The sequence below is a fragment of the Ambystoma mexicanum genome, chromosome 11 (genome assembly GCF_040938575.1).
Source record: "Ambystoma mexicanum isolate Mex_15411 chromosome 11, UKY_AmexF1_1, whole genome shotgun sequence".
NCBI lineage: Eukaryota > Metazoa > Chordata > Amphibia > Caudata > Ambystomatidae > Ambystoma > Ambystoma mexicanum.
The window spans coordinates 874,370,322-874,386,169 of record NC_090934.1 but is presented as its reverse complement, the minus strand read 5'-3'; the positions used below and the strand labels follow the sequence as shown (position 1 = coordinate 874,386,169).

At 48.2% G+C, this 15,848-nt stretch overlaps 1 long non-coding RNA gene across 2 annotated transcripts in view; it reads right to left on the bottom strand.

Moving 5' to 3' along the window:
• Window positions 1-201: 201 nt before the first annotated feature.
• LOC138503872 (uncharacterized) overlaps window positions 202-15,848 on the bottom strand; it is a 57,948-nt gene continuing 42,301 nt past the window's right edge. For both annotated transcript variants that reach the window (XR_011279724.1, XR_011279725.1), the window contains exons 2-3: window positions 2,609-2,826; window positions 202-1,553 (exon numbers count right to left, since the gene is read on the bottom strand). This is a non-coding gene — a long non-coding RNA (uncharacterized lncRNA). The remainder of the gene's footprint in view (window positions 1,554-2,608; window positions 2,827-15,848) is intronic.

Genomic DNA, 15,848 nt, shown 5'->3' with positions numbered 1-15,848 from the left:
GAGCTCCTCCCTACAGCCGAGTTTGCCTATAACAACGTAATCCACTCGGTCATTGGCATGAGTCCTTTCTACTGTACCTATGGTATTCACCAACATTCCTTGCCTGTTTCTACTTACCTTCCATCTCGCATACCATCTATAGATGCTCTGTTGGGAATGAGAGGAAATCATGGTGGCAACAAGTAAGACAGACACAAATGATCACCGTTCAAGGGTGTTTATTGAACAAGTAATGCTGTATGCAGGTTGGAAAAATGACTAATCTAAACCTAAATCTAAGGTGGAGCAAGCATCAATCATCAAATGAAAATGAGGCACTCCTAGTGGTGTTGTGTCAAACAAAAGGGCCTATACTAGGAAACCTATTGCCAAACCTTACAACAAATACAAAACCAGGGTGGAATAGTTTTCAAGAAAAGAAAGAAGTGTTTTAAAATATTTGTCAGGATGTGGTAGCCAGGGTCTCCCTTGCCCATGTTTTGAGCATGGGGTAAAATGGGAGCTTGGAGCACAGCACAGTCTCTGGCTTTTCCAGCAGGAAACAATAGTTCCAATTGCAGTTCTCAGGACCGTCGATGGCCAAGTCTTCTTTACTTTGAAGTCTTTTGCTTTCGGGGCCTGACATGTTTAAATAACAAAAACAAAAGTTCCTTTAGCCAAATAAAAGTTTGTTAGTGTGATAATGATTCACCCCTGGGAGCTCCTCTTCTGGGTGCTGACCCTTCTCAATTGTAATCCACAGTTCCCATAAGGTGATGGTCTCATCCCTGGGTCCCCCTCTTCTGGGCTGGGACCATTCTTGACTTTTAATACTTGGGGGTGATGACTTTACCCCTCCTGTCAGCATCCCTTGATCGGGTTCACTCTTGCCAACGTAGCATTCACTATTTCTTGTGGGATTAACCTCCCTTTCTTTCACACTTCTTGTATATCAAAGTCTTTCGATTGCACAGGGATTTTGCTTAACCATCTGTATGACCAATGGACCTATTTCGCTTGCCCTCCTACGGCCTTTTGGTATTTGTAGTTTCGCTCAGATGGGGATTGAGCAGAGTCTCTTGAGTTAGCACCCACATGGGGCCGGTTTCCCTCTGCAGTTGGTCTCCCCTTTGGCACTCTTTACAGTTCTTTCATAGTTCATGGAACTTGGTTCAAAAATTGCCATTTTGTGATTCTCACTCAAGACAGCCCAATTCTTATTGTTTCCCCTTCGACTCTCCGAATGTGATTAACCGCTTGGCTTTTCTTCTTCATCGTAATCAAGGCCATTACCACGGTCGTGGGAGCTTCCCTCGCTCCTGCTTATCGGCGTAGGCTTGCCCGTGTTCCGTAGACATCTGCTGCAAAACACTTGTGCTATTGTTCACGGTTTTAGGCTTTCTTCCTCGAAGGTTCTGTGGGTCTGGTACGAAAAGGGCAAGGTCACTTCTCACCTCGCCACCCTCTCGACTCCTGCTGCCTTTCTCCTTCTCTTTAACTTCTGCACCTGCTTAGCCGTTTCAACATGCTGTCTGCCGTGCTAGTGCTGTGCTCTCGGGCTCCACCTTGCATCCCTGTGGAGAAGGGAAAAAGCGGTCAGGTGTGTGTGATTCATGTTAATTGCCTGACTTTGCCTGGCCCTTGTATTGAGACATGTCAGGTAAACGGCTCTGGTGTTAGTCCGTTGTTCTTTGTGTTATGCGAAAGTGTTCGTGTTGGAAAAGGGGGGTAGTGCTTTTGAATGTCCTACGTGAGAGAACGGGGAAAGGTTGTCAAAGGAAGGGGATACCGCGTCTCACCCGTCGGTGTCCCACTTCCACTACCCGAGGACCGCCCGTCCAAGTGATCCTCCATCACTGGTCCACCCCATGAACTGGATCCAATAGAGATGGCCGTGTCATGGCCCCCTGGATGACAGATGACCAGGGACTAACTAGAGAGACGCCTTCAGGTTTCTAACATGCCCTTCCTCCATGAGATGTAGCCACATTTGTTTAACAGGGGAACCGGGAAAGAAAGTCCATGTTTCCCTTGTCTTTTCCTTTCCAGTGTTCCACCATGAAACAATAGGGTTTTAGGTCTAGAAACCATTGCATGACCTAAGAGTTGGACTCTTTGTGTTGGCTAATCCAGACTAAGGGTGAGTGGTCAGTAACCAGAGTAAACTTTCTTCCTAATAGATAGTACTGGAGATGGATAATGGCCCACTTGATGGCTAGGGCCTTTAGTTCTACAATAGAGTCATTTTTCTCAAGTGGGAATAATTTGCGACTGGTGTATAGTATGGGGTGCTCCAGTACATCGCAAATTTGGGACAGGACGGCTCCTAATCCTTTTAAGAGAGGCATCCATCTGTAACAAATTCCTTTAAAAAATCAACTACCTTTAGGACTGGGTTTTGGCATAGTGTTTGCTTTGGGATGTTATAGCATATCTCATCATCCTCGCTCCACTGAAGTTTCTGGGTTTCAGCATTTTTAAGTTTATCTGTCAGCCGTGACGTTTTAACCGAAAGGTTGGGGATAAACCTACAGTAATATCCTATTAACCCAAGGAAAGAGCTAAGGTCTCTTTTGGTCTTGAGAGTTGGAGTATCCAAGACGTCTTTTACCTTTTCATTGTCACTCACCATGAGGGGATCCATCGAGGGAACCCGGATGGACGGTAGAGGTGAGCACCAGACTTCTTGTTGGTCCAGTTGATTGAAGAACCTGGGTTACGCCTTAACCCAGGTCTCCTTTCTTGAGGGAGTTATTTTTCCTGATACGCCTCTCGGCTGTGTAAAACTAACAGACAGAGGGGTAAATCCAACAAAAGAGTGGGAGAACACACTGCCATGGTTCCAGGCTGCAAAGGAAAGTAAAAATGGTTACTAAGGTTATCCAGTCGACCTTTAATCAATACCGAGACTCTCTTTCCCCTTTTTATAGTGACCTGATCCCACTCCAAGATGATAGCTGTGCAGGTATTTAGGCGCCTAATGAGAAACAAGATAAGAATCAGGAAATAAGCCAGGGTAGCAATATTTGTTTAGTGAAAACAGAACAAGGTAGGATCTCACCAATGGGCAAAGGAACGGTGGTTTGAGAAATGAAGGATGGTCAAAATAGCAGAATCCAAAGGCTGAATAACAGCGGGATAAAACGACAAACGGGAAGGTTAGTTAGTATCTCAGCCCGGCGGAACGTGGAGTGCACAAGAGTCGAGTTGGTGCACCTGATAACTTCAGCAGAGCGTCCCGTGGGTGCACAGGAGTTCAATGCAGACGTTCCCAAAGATTTAAAGTGTTTGTGAGGAGATGAGGTGAGCACAAAGGTAATTTATGAGAATGAAGTGTCAGAGGGTCCAAGCAGCTACTCGGATGGGAAGGGCCCCCCGCTCTCGTAGTGAAGTAGAATGGAGTCTTGGAGGAGCAACTGCTGCAGTCAGGAAGCAGAATGGGGTCTGCGGTCAAATAGAAAGGCGAAAGCAGGTAAGGTTTATCACTATGCGAAGAAACGCACAGAGGTTGCAAGAGAAAGCAATCCAGGCACAGGCAAGAGTTCAGCAACGCAAGAGCGAGTAATCCAAATCAGTAAGCTTGAACAGTCCAGAGACAGACAGGAGTTTGACAACGGCAGGAGTGACTATCCCGAATCAGTAAGCGTGAGCAGTTCAGGGACAGGCAGGAATTCAGCAACGGAAGGAGTGACTGCTCCGAATCAGCAAACGTAAACAAATCCAAAAGGCAGGCAATAGTCGAAAGGTCAGGAAGGCAGTGAAATGTGCAGCATCAAGGTAGTGAATTACTACAATCAGAAGCAGCGACTGTCAGTACTGCGCATGCCTTTATTCAAACGCTGCGGGTGAAATTCACAGATCGGGGCAGCTGACCAAATCATGCTACCATGAGTGGTAACCATAGCAGCTCGTTTTGCGATGCGCAGCGCTGATGCTGCAGAGTGCCTCCAGGGCAACCGCCACCCATGTAGAAAAGGTGCATCAGAATGCTGTATCCTGCTAGGAATGGGACACCAAACCAAGAAAATAGAAGCCAGGGACCTCGCAGACATAACATTCATGTTGGGGCTGCATCATTCCGTTCCCTATGAAGAAGCCAAGATATTTCATGGCGGATTGGGCTAATCTGCATTTAGCCAGAATTGCAGTTAGGCCAGCATTTCTAAGGAATTTCATGATGGTATGGATATTGAAGAGATGGTCTTCCCAGGTCTTACTATAAATAACAATATTGTCAATGCAAGCTCCATAAAAGTCAGAATAGAGTCGTAGGATGTTATCCATAAAACGTTGGAACATAGCTGGTGCACCATGGTGGCCAAAAGGGAGGACTTTAAACTGGAATAACCCTAGGGGTGTTACAAATGCATAGTTGTCCTTATCTGGCCTATATACGGGGACTTGCCAGTACCCCTATGTTAAATATACGGTAGTTAGATAGGTGGCTGTTCCTAGTTTATCAATTAGGTAATCGATGCGTGGCATGGGATAGGCATCGAAGTCCGATATGCCGTTAACTTGACGGAAATCTATGCAGAATCTCCAGGAACAGTCAGGTTTATTGACCAATACAATAGGAGAGGACCATGGACTGGAGGAAGGTTCAATGATATTAGCCTTCATCATTTTGTTGACTTCCTCAATCACTATCTGTTTAAAGGCCTTTGTTAGACAATAGGGTTTTAGGTGAACTACTTTGCCTTTAGGTGTTCGACTATAATGATATATACCTCTTACTCTTCCCTGTTTTTCTGAGAATACATCAGGGAACGAGATTATTATGTCTTTTAGATCTTCTCGTTGTTGGATAGATACCTCGGGTGGAATTAAGTCAAAGTTATCTATGTCTTCGGGAACCAGGCAGGCTAGAACTTTGGCATGTGTAGCTGCCAAGTTTTCTTTCCACTCTTTTAAGAGGTTAATGTGATATAAATGGAATTTCTGTTTTCGGTGTGGCTGGGCTATTTTATACGTGCACGTTCCCGTCCTTTCTATTATCTCATAAGGTCTGTGCCACTTGGAGACAAGTTTGTTTTCTGAGGTGGGTAAGAGGACTAGTACTTTTTGTCTGATCGAAAAGGATCTTCAACTTACTTTTTTATCAAACTAAGTCCCAGACTAATTTCATGTGTTCTCGCATTCTAGTGGCAGCATGGGATATTGGAATGGGGCCTCCTTGCGTTCTTCCCAGGTTTCCTGCAGCATGTCCAGGACATCTCTCGGTTCTCTTCCATAGAGTAACTCAAAGGGAGAGAAACCTGTAGAAGCTTGGGGGGCTTTTATCACTGCAAAAAGTGCCCATGGGATCATTCGGTCCAAGTCCTTCCCGTCCTTGTCTACCAATATTCGTAGAATTAGTTTTAAGGTCTTATTGAATCTTTCTACTAGACCATTGGTTTGAGGATGGTACACAGAAGTTTGCAAGGTGGAAATATGGAGTAGCTCTTTGACTTCGGCCTTAAGCTTACTCGTTAAATTCTGACCTTGGTCTGTTAGTATTTCTTTGGGAAAACCGACTCTAGAGAAATATGGTAGAAGATGTTTCAGGATCTGCTGAGTGGTATTATTTCACACTGGGGTTGCCTCAGGGTATCGGGTCGCATAATCTACGATCACCAGGATATACTTGTTGCCCAATTTAGATGTGTCCAGAGGTCCGATTATGTCCATGTCGATGCGTGAAAAGTGGACTTCTATTATTGGCAACGGGTTCAGAGCGGCAGGTAATGGAACTTGCGGGCTGGTTTTTAGACATATCTGGCATGTTTGTATGAACATTTTTATATCAGTGTGGATACCTGACAGGTAAAACTTTCCACTAATATGTGACTGGATTCTAACTTGGCCCAAATGTCCTCCTGTGAGATGGGAATATGTGATCTCTAGCACAACCTTTCGGTGACATTTAGGTATTACTTGTTGAGTTTTTATTAGGCCTTCGGGGGAGATTTCTTTTCTGTAAAGTAACCCTAGTTTTAAGAAGAAAAAGGCACTTCCCTTTTCTAAGCCTTCTTCTTTGGGAATTGCTTGGAAAAACGCTTCAGCGAGGACTGGATCATTTCGCTGGGCAAAGGCTAGGTCGGGACAGATGGTGGGTTCCTCTGCTTTCCTTTCTTCGATAGTAAGGCATTTATCAGCTTCTCCAAAGCCTAAGTTACCTCTGTTTGTTTTATCTAGTTCACTTTCTTCAAAATTCCCTGAGCAATTTGGTCTCCCCGACGTACCTCAAAAGGGACTTTGCCATGATTCTGTAAGAGAAACTTCACGTCTCCTCGGAAGTCAGGATCCATATCGCCCACTAAAACGTCCATCCAGAATTTCCATGCTAAGCCAGATTTTAGGGCTATCAGATGTAGCACCCCGGAGGGGGAATGAAACGAAATCAGTAGGAATCATTCCTCTTTTCTCAGGGGGAATAATAGCTTCCCTACTGCTACAGATATCAAACCCTATTGTTTCCTTGGTGGCAGTGGAAGGGTTGGAAGCTCTCTGACTAAGCTTTTGAAATTGTAAGGTTCCCCAATTTGTTTCAATTGAGTCCCACTCTTACACCATATGTGAGGAACTCATGGTGGCAACAAGTAAGACAGACACAAGTGATCACAATTCAAGGGTGTTTACTGAACAATGAGTCAATACTGTATGCAGGTTGGAAAAATGCCTAATCTAAACCTGAATCTAAGATGGGAGCAAGGGTCAACCATCATATGAAAATAAGACAGTCCTAGTTGTGTCATGCCAAACAAAAGAGCCTATACTAAGAAACCTATTGCCAAACCTTACAACTAACATAAAAAGGGTGTGGGATAGTTTTCAACAAAAGAAAGAAGTGTTTTGAAATAATATGTCAGGATGCGGTAGCCTGGGTCTCACTTCCCCAGGTTTTGAGCATGGGTAAGATGGGAGCTTGGAGCAAAGCAGTCTCTGGCTTTTCCAGCCCAAAACCATAGTTCCAATGGTAGTTCTCAGGACTGTCGATGGCCAAGTCTTATTTCCTTTGAAAGTCTCATGCATTCGGGGCCTGACGTGTTTAAATAACAAAAACAAACCAAATGAAAGTTTGTTAGCGTAAAAATGATTCATCCCTGGGTCCCCCTCTGCGCGCTGACCCTTTTCAATTGTAATCCACAGTTTGCGTAAGGTGATGGTCTCACCCATGGATCCCCCCTTCTGGCTGCGGAGCCTTCTTGACTTAGTACTTGGGTGATGACTTCACACCCCCGTCAGCATCCCTTCACATTCGCTATTGCTTGCAGGATTCACCTCCCTTTCTTTCACACTGCTTGTAGATCAAAGTCTTTCGATTGTGTGGGGATTTTGCTTGACGCTCTGTATGACCACTTTAACCTATTTCGCTGGCCCTCGTACGGCCTTCTGGTATTTGTAGTTTTGATTCAGATGGGGATCGACCAGAGTCTCTTGAGTTAGCACCCACGTGTTATTGGTTTCCCTCTGCAACTGGTCTCCTCTTTTACACTCTTTACAGTTCTTTCATAGTTCATCGAACTTGGTTAAAAACTTGCCACTTTGCGATTCGCACTCAACACAGCCCGGTTCTTATCATTTCCCCTTCGACTCACTGGCTGTGATGAAATGCTTGGCGTTTCTTCTTCATCAGAGTCAAGGCCGGTACCACAGTCACAGTAGCTATCCTCTCTAATGCTTATCGGCATAGCCTTGCCCTGTGTACCATTGACATCTGCTGCAAAACACTTGTGCTATAGTTTGTGGTTTTAGGTTTTCTTCTTCGAAGGTTCCGCGGGTCTGGTACGAAAAGGGCAAGGTCATTTCTCTCCTCGCCACCCTCTCGACTCCTGCCGCCTTTCTCCTTCTCTTGAACTGCCGCGCCTGCTTAGCCGTCTCATTGTGCTGTCAGCCGTGTTCGTACTGTACTCTTGGGCTCAACCTTTTATCCCTGTGGGAAAGGCAAAGGGCCGTCGGGTGTGTGTGATTCAGGTTAATTGCCTGATTTTGCCTGGCCCTTGTATTGGGACATGTCAGGTAAACGTTCTGGTGTTAGCCCGGTGTTCTTTGCGTTGTGCGAAAGTGTATGGGCCTCATCACGACCCTGGCGCTAAGTGAAAAACGATGGCGGTAAATGGTTACCGCCATCTTTTTCCGCCAGGTCCGATCATGACATGTGACCGTTAACTACGATGCCATTAGCGGCATCGTAGTCAACGCTGCCGCTAACTGCGACAAGGGTCCGCGCCCGCGCCCGCCCACACCGTACTTAGCGCCATGGCGGAAAGTTACGCAAATCCCGACCCAAGCGGACATGCACCTAACGCCATCACCCAGCCCGTTAAGTACCTTACCACCATGGTGCTAACAACGCCATCGCGAACCAACCGTAAAGGGCCATGTTAAGTGAATGCAGCTGCCACAGGTGCACTGAAACAGCACAGGTGAAGGCAATACAGACTCAGGAAGTACAAAAAGAGCCCACCCCACCCCTTCCCACACCCAGACACACTCCACAATGATACCAATTCGAATGGCAATGTTGGGGCTGGAGGACCTGATAGCAATGCATGTGCTACAACAGCAACAACAACAACAACAACTACTACAACAGCAACAACACCAGGCAGCACAGAGGAGACGCAGGAGGAGAAGGAGGGCAAGGCAGGCCCAGCAAGCCCCACCTGCACAGCCAGTGCCACCACGCAGGCAGCCCCCAATCCCACGCATCAGAGCCAATCCATTCAACCTCACTGCTGAGCAGATCCACACCCTGTACCGTTTGGACCGGGACACCATCACCGCCATCGTAGACATGACACACAACGACATCGTCAGCATGATAGAAAGTCCAACCGCCATCCCCCCCCTACTGAAGGTAGTGGCTGTACTCCACTTCCTGGCCACAGGCAGCTACCAGCACACAGTGGGGCACCTGCATGGCATTTCACAACCATTATTCACGCAAACACTCATCCAAGTGCTTGATGCCCTCCTCAAGCACACAGACAACCACATCTCATTACCACGGACTGCACAGGAGATAGCTAACACCAAAGTGGGTTTCCATGCACTAGCCGGCATACCCGGTTGCATTGGTGCCATCGACTGCACCCATGTGGAATTGGTGGTTCCACGTGCCGTGGAGGTACCGTACCGCAACCGGAAACAGTTCCACTCAATCAACGTGCAAATGGTCTGTGACTCCAACAAGATCATCACACATTGTTGTGCCCGATTCCCCGGATCAACCCATGATTCCATGGTCCTGAGGAACTCCACAATACCACGCTACATGGAGCAACATGCAGGCCCAAGATCCTGGCTACTCGGTGAGTCCAATGTAATGGAAGTGGGCAGGTGAATGACGTACCGATGCATACTCCACCTGGCAGAAAGGGGGGGGGGGAATGCATACTCCACCTGGCTGAAAGGGGGGGGGGGGAATGCATACTCCACCTGGCTGAAAGGGGGGGGGGAATGCATACTCCACCTGGCTGAAAGGGGGGGGGATGCATACTCCACCTGGATGAAAGGGGGGGGGAATGCATACTCCACCTGGCTGAAAGGGGGGGGGGATGCATACTCCACCTGGATGAAAGGGGGGGGGATGCATACTCCACCTGGCTGAAAGGGGGGGGATGCATACTCCACCTGTCTGTGAGTAACACGGAGATCGGAGACAGAGGATGGGCACTTACAATGCACACAACCCCTCTGCATACATTGGGTGATGGCATGCAAAACAGGCCATGGAAGCCATGAGCATATACAGGTAGCATTGTGTGAATAAATTAGGTCATGTAGATGTGAGCCAAATTAACAGTTGGAAGCAAGCCATGATGGAACATCATGTTCCTGATCAGACAACATGACTGACACATACATTCTCGCCTACATACAGGTGATGCTGGCTATCCCCTGAAGAGTTGGCTCCTTACACCAGTCCGGAACCCGCAGAACCAGCACGAGGAGGACTTCAACCGTGCACATACACGTACTCGTGTGGTCATAGAGCAGACATTCGGCCTATTGAAGGCACGGTTCCGAAGCCTCAGTAGGTCTGGTGGGGCACTCCTGTATGGCCATGAGAAGGTGGCAAAGATCGTCATGGCATGTGTAATGCTACACAATATGTGCGTCAGGCAGAATGTGCCCCTGCCCCCTGACGCAGAACTACAACCACCTGACGATGAGGATGAGGAGGGAGCAGATGGGGCGGCACCCCATGGAGGAGGCGATGCACAGGAGGGGCGTGCAATGCGCCAAACTATCATCGACCACTGCTTCTAGCACACATGGCTGGTGTGTGTCATATGGTGACTGCACTTGGGGCACTGTGTGGCACCGGGACATGCACACTGTGGACTTTACACCAATAAAGCACACATGTGCAAAGAAAAAATCAACACACTCTGGGTTTTTTTCCAAGGTAAAAGTGTATTCAAGACATGGAACGTTGTGACCCACCACCTCCCACCTCCCCCCTGCACACACACCCCCCCAAACTCCCCCCTTAACTCCCCAACACACCTCCCCGCCACCCCCCTGCACACCCCAACACACCCACTCCCCCCTCCACCCTCCCCCCCCCCTGGAATCCCAACAAAGGTGTGAGTTAGTCTGTGCAGCAGTGTCAGAAGTAGGATTCCTACACTGTCCGGCCACTATTGGCAGCCCCCTCCACTGGCCCCCGGGGCACCCCTGCCTGTGCTGCGGAGGTTCCTCCCCGATCGGCGGATGGGGCTGCTCGGTGTCGAGCTGGCAACCGAGGAGGATCCTGCCTGCTCATTTGGACGCATGGCCCGTATTGTCTGCACAAGGTCAGTGATGGCGTGCCGCACAGCAGCTAGTTCCGCGCAGATGTCCTTTGTGGACGACTCTATAGCTCCCTTCACTGTCTCTGCACATTTCTCCATTGCTGCACATGACCCCCCACATTCAGCAACATGTTCTTCGAGCAGCGAGGAAAGTTGCTGCTGCCGGGTGGCAATCGCCTCCAGAGAATGGTTGGTATTCTGGCCCATGGCTAATGGCAGTGGTATTCCCATTGGGCTGATCTGCCCCTGCAGCGGGGATGGAGTGGCTGGCCAATCGTCATCCTCTGGCTGACCCTGTGTGGCATCCGCATGCGGGCTGCTTAGGGACAGGTAGGGGGAATGAGGGTGGCCTGTGGGGCTTCTGACATCACTCTCCTCAAAGATCCCTGCTTCGCTGTCGGAGGAGGCAGCAATGGCAGCAGTTTCCCCAATTGTGCTGCTTGCAGCAGAGGCTGTGGCTTCTGTGGGCATGATTTGTGTGATGTCTGCTGCTGCTGCTGCTGCTGTACTGCCTGCTGGGGTGGCTGTCTGTGCCCTGTCCTGTTTCCCTTGCATGGATTTTGGCTGCTGTGGGGTTTTCCTCGGGAGGGCAGAGGTGGAGGGTTGTGGTGTTGGCACAGTTGGCCTGGCCCTCTTGGTGGGTGTGGAGGCAGTGGTGTCCTCTTCCTCAAGGTCGGAATTTGAGCCTGTGGTGGGACAGAGGAGGGAGAGTGTTATTGATGGGTCTGCGGACATTGGCCGGGCATTGTGGCGACTGGCATCTTATCAGTTAGTACATGTGGCACATTTCATGCAGGGGAAAAAAGTTGTCTCCCTTTTGTGTGGAAGTAGCATGGAGGTATGTGGGTGGCTGCTGTTAGGGTGTGCATACTGCATGTGTACAGGGTGCAGATCGGATGTATCTGTGGGCAGTCTCCGGCTGATGTGTTGCATTTACACTATGGGCCAACATTGTACTTCACATGAATGGACTTAGGTGAGATTTGCATGCCTTGATTTGAGCCACTTACCTGCATCGCCCGATGTCGGGGCTCCTCTCTCCATTCCTCCTACTCCTTCAATGCTCTGCATTCCGATTGTGGAGGCACAGATTTCCTCCCATGGCTGCAATTTTATAGGGGACTCCGATCCTCCCCCAGTTGCCATTGCCAGGTTCATGTTAGCTGATAGTATGCTCCTGACTCTGAGCCGGAGATCGTCCCACCGCTTGCGGCACTGTTTGACATTGCGGGGTGTTGTTCCCACGGCACTGACCCGCTGAGCTACCAGTGCCCATATGGCCTTCTTCTTGGATATGGCCGGTCTTGTCAGTTGGTTGGAGAATACCACTGCAGCGTTCTCCTGGAGGGTCTCCGCTAGCATGGTAAGCTCCTCTCTGGAGAAGCGGTCTTGCCGCTGGCGGTCACAGGCTTTTTTCACAACTTTAGGCATCTTCCTGCAGGTAGAAGGTTGAAGCCGGTATTTGCGGGGTCTCAGGCTCGGATGTCCAGTGGTTTCGGAGGATGGCAATGGATTGTGTTTTTAAAGATGGCCGCCGTGCTCTTTCCCGTTCCGCCGCGGTGACGCTACTTCCGGTTCCGCTTATCTACGGTCAACGCTAATTGCGGTGACCGCTAACTACGGTCACCGCTATGTACGGCGGTGGCGGTGGTGCACCTTGCGCCGCATACGATGCCGGTAGGTGCCGTTTTGGGGGCACTACCGCCATGGCGCAGTTTACATTACCGCCATGGCATAATGCTCGTGCGCGATGGGTCGTAATGTGGCGCCCTTTACGCCATCGTCCCATGGCGTTAACGTTCATTACGCCATGGCGGTAATGACGGCGGATTACCGCCAGGGTCGTAATGAGGCCCTTTGTGTCGGAAAAAAGGGGAAGGTAGTGGTTTTGAATCTCCTACGTGAGAGAACGGGGAAAAGGTGTCAAAGGAAGGGGGATACAGTGTCTCGCCTGTCAGTGTCAAACTCCCACTCCCTGAGGACCCCCATCCAGGTGATCCTCCCTCACTGGTCCACCCCCAGGAACTGGTTCCAATAGCGATGGCCGTGTCCTTGCCACCTGGATGACAGATCCCTGGGGACTAGCTAGTGAGACACCTTCAGGATTCTCACAGCAAACATAAAAACATTGAAGACAGTAAATCAAGAAATAAACATGAAGCTGATAAACATCGCAGAGGAGTACCTGCCTGGGGTGTAGGGACCAAGGTCTGGCTTTTTACTAAATTCTTACCAAGATGGGTTTGACCGTCCAAGTTATCGTCGCGATACATCAGCCCATACGAGATACTAGCTAAGATATAAGTCCTGTAGCTTTCAGATTATGATTACCCAAGTCTCTGCATCAACTACACCCGGTGTTTCACTCCTCTCTTCTTTGTTTGTTTATTCCTGCTACCCACTCTTGCTCAAAGCACCCATACCAGGCACTAGTTTCACCTCAGACTAACGAATATGAGGTCTCTCATATCTGTGATTCCAGATATCACAAAGGTACTCTCCAATACCTGGTGAGTTGGAACGGGCATCTTTCGTCAGAAGATTCATGGGAACCAAGCTCTCATGTCAAAGCATCTCGTTTATTGTATACATTTCATCGTCTACACCCTGGCAAACCCAGGGGGGCCTGGTGCTGTAGAGGGCATATTGTCACAGCGTCTCCTTCGTGGCGGCTCTGGAGCAAGTGGAGCCTGCACACCATCATCGCTCCATCATTCTCTTTGAACATGGCTTAGCGGGCCATGCATTTTCACGATGGCTACTGCCACCAGCTTCTTATTCACTTCCACCCCAGCAATCACTGCATTGCAACCCTTCTCCTTTGGGCTACATGCTGTAAGTTTTCCTTCTTTTGAGCTTGCGCTCTGCCTTCTTACCTGTTTCTCTCTTCTTGCATTTGCCTGATCCTTGCTTGCTTGCTGCCTCCCGCTGACACCGGTTAGCACTTCACTCGTCTTTTGCCTTTGATTGGCTTTGATTTCCCTCAATGCTCTGTTGTCGCTGCTCCTTCCATGGCACTTGTGGGATCCTCTCCTGTTGGACACTGGACTTTGATAAATACATTTTAGCATTGTGGCTTTTTCCCCTTACCGGCAGTATTGTGTTCAGACACTTGCTCTTGTGATAAAACATCTGCTGATCTGACATAGGGGCTTCCTTCAGTGGCAGACCATATCTCGCACAAGGAGAGAAGAACCACCAGGAAGAAGAAGAAGGTAAGGATACCCCAGCAAGACCCTTCATCTTCTTCATCATTTGATGACTCAAGTGAGGAGGAGGAAGGGGGTTTTGACATGTAGATACAACAAAAGAAAGCAAGGGATTTTACCCCATAAACAAGTTAAAAGCAGCAGCGGGATACACCAATCCCACTTTCACACCTCCAGGGTATAGTGGAGGTGATACACTTGATGGTGCAAAGCATGCGAGTAAAGCAACGTGAGGCATTAGCAGCAAATGAAGGGAGCGCAGCAAGATGCAAGCGAAGCTACAGGAGAATGATGTGGGGATTACAGGACTTGGGGAAGGCCAAGAATTGATAGTACAGAATGAATGGATAGGCAGACAGATATTGCTCAAACTGGATGGAAAAACAGTCAGTGAGACAGGGCAAGTGGGGAAGGAATTATTGAGTAGTAAAGACGCCGAGGAGGAAACTAAAGAATGGGCTGAGATAATGGAGGAAGTGCATAGAAAGGAAAACATTTGTGTACAGATTGTCCAATGTTACTAATGCAAAGAATTAAATATTTTAAGCCATTACTAATTAACTACTTTATTCACACCAGTGATAGACTATGGGATTTGCTGGTTCATACCAACAGGCAGCCATTGAGATATGCTATTTTGAATTTTCTGTATAGCCTAAAATTGTCGGACAAGAGAGTGAATTACAGCAAACTATGATCATATGAAATTTCCTTTCGTAGATCTAATGCCTGTATAATGTAGGATGCTTAATAATCAGCACTGTTGTCATTTTTTTTAAAAAGAGGAGATGACTAGCTTCGAATTAAGTTGATTTGCTATATATGTTTTATATATTGACTAACATGATTACGTTTTTAAATTTTGTAAATGATGAATTGTGTAATTGTACGTGTTGAAAAATCAAGTTTACTTGATTAAAACAACTTAATAAAAAAAAATAGAAGGGAAAGGGAAGAAAAGGAGGAAAGTGAAAAAGTACAGAAAGAAATGGAGCTAACGGAAGCACAAGAAAGAGGAGAAAAGGAGAGAAGACAACAGAGAGAGCTAGAAGACATAGCAAGGAGAAAATCAGAAGAAGAACAGGAAAAGCAATTGCAAATAAGGAAAGAGAAAAGGAGGCTAGAAGTCGAGCGACCCATTAAGGAACGCCAACGCATGGAAAAAGAGGAGCGCAGATGTGGGCAAGACAGATATATGAGCAGAGAACAGCGCTCTTCGAAAGCGCTACAGATTAAGATGGACTTGCCAAGTTTGGATGATGAGGTTGGTATATGAAGAAGGATAGGGGAACTCCATATGAGTAGGAGAAGTAGCACGACTGTCCTGCGGGAAGGCAGGAATGCTGGAGAACCCTCGGTGAGAGAGATACGTGGAGATACAGACTGAACAAAGGGAAAGAAGCAGGAAGACACAACATTAAGGAGACTTAGCTTTGATGAATACAGCAAAGGGGACAGTGACATTAGTATTGGGACCATGGGGTCAGATGAGGATTTACAGGTGAACGAGGATGATGAGGAGGGAAGACACTCTTGCCGCTTCAGGGAAGCAAGCCCAGATAGAAACACAATATGGGGAGGCGAGGAAGGCATGGGTAGATCAGAGGAAGACCTCGAAGGGCGACTACTGCGTCCTCAGGGTGGGTCGCAAAGCAAGGACGATATTCTGTATGTGCAGAGGCTCAGGGCCCTGCCAGGACGGAAAAGGACAGAGATGGCAGGGACATTCACTGCCACTAAAGACATGGGGAGATGTGACAGAGAGATTATGCTGACACAGTTCCCATTATTGGAAAAGGGGGGTGGGTGACCTCAGTATATCCCCTGGCAGCAAATGGACAAAGACAATTTAGGATGCAAGCTGCCTTCGTTGACT